The sequence below is a fragment of the Octopus bimaculoides genome, chromosome 3 (genome assembly GCF_001194135.2).
Source record: "Octopus bimaculoides isolate UCB-OBI-ISO-001 chromosome 3, ASM119413v2, whole genome shotgun sequence".
Lineage (NCBI taxonomy): Eukaryota > Metazoa > Mollusca > Cephalopoda > Octopoda > Octopodidae > Octopus > Octopus bimaculoides.
The window spans coordinates 1,211,793-1,212,448 of record NC_068983.1 but is presented as its reverse complement, the minus strand read 5'-3'; the positions used below and the strand labels follow the sequence as shown (position 1 = coordinate 1,212,448).

At 38.6% G+C, this 656-nt stretch overlaps 1 protein-coding gene across 2 annotated transcripts in view; it reads left to right on the top strand.

The window, feature by feature from the left end:
• LOC106872852 (aromatic-L-amino-acid decarboxylase) overlaps positions 1 to 656 on the top strand; it is a 59,745-nt gene that overhangs the window by 41,354 nt on the left and 17,735 nt on the right. The window lies entirely within an intron of this gene.

Here is a 656-nt window from a genome sequence, read left to right as displayed (position 1 = left end):
GTGTGTGTGTGTGTGTGTGTGTGTGTGTGTGTGTGTGTGTGTGTGTGTGCCAACGAGCACGCATGTAATATCGACAGTATTCCACAGGACTGGCTTATTAATATAAAACAAGGAAGTGGCCTGGAGAGACACCTGGGCTGTAGTGCAGCGGTGGAATGGTTAAACTCCCTGCGTTAACCCAAATTCCAGAGCCATGAATAATATGTGCATGTAATGTACAGCAGTGTAAACCCATTGAGTGCTAAAGGTAAGTGTTTCGTTCTCAGAAATGCCCTAATCTTACAAGCAAACGGCTATGAGGTTATACCTGGAGTGAAACCGAGTCCTTCTACTTTTATATATACAAGCAAAAAAGATGTTCACAACTAAAGTCAATCGCCACATCAAAGAGGTCGTTGCATGTTACTACTGGTTTAACCCCAAGCAAATCTTTCGCCAGCTAGATACTGGTGCATCGCTGCACCAGTATCTAGCTGGAGGAAGATTTGCTTGGGGTTAAACTAGTAGTAACATGGAACAACCACTTTGATGTGGCGATTAATTTTACGTATGTATATGTATATATATCTATCTATATCTATATATATATATATATATATATATATAGATATATACATGTATGTATGTATGTATATATGTATGTATACATACATATA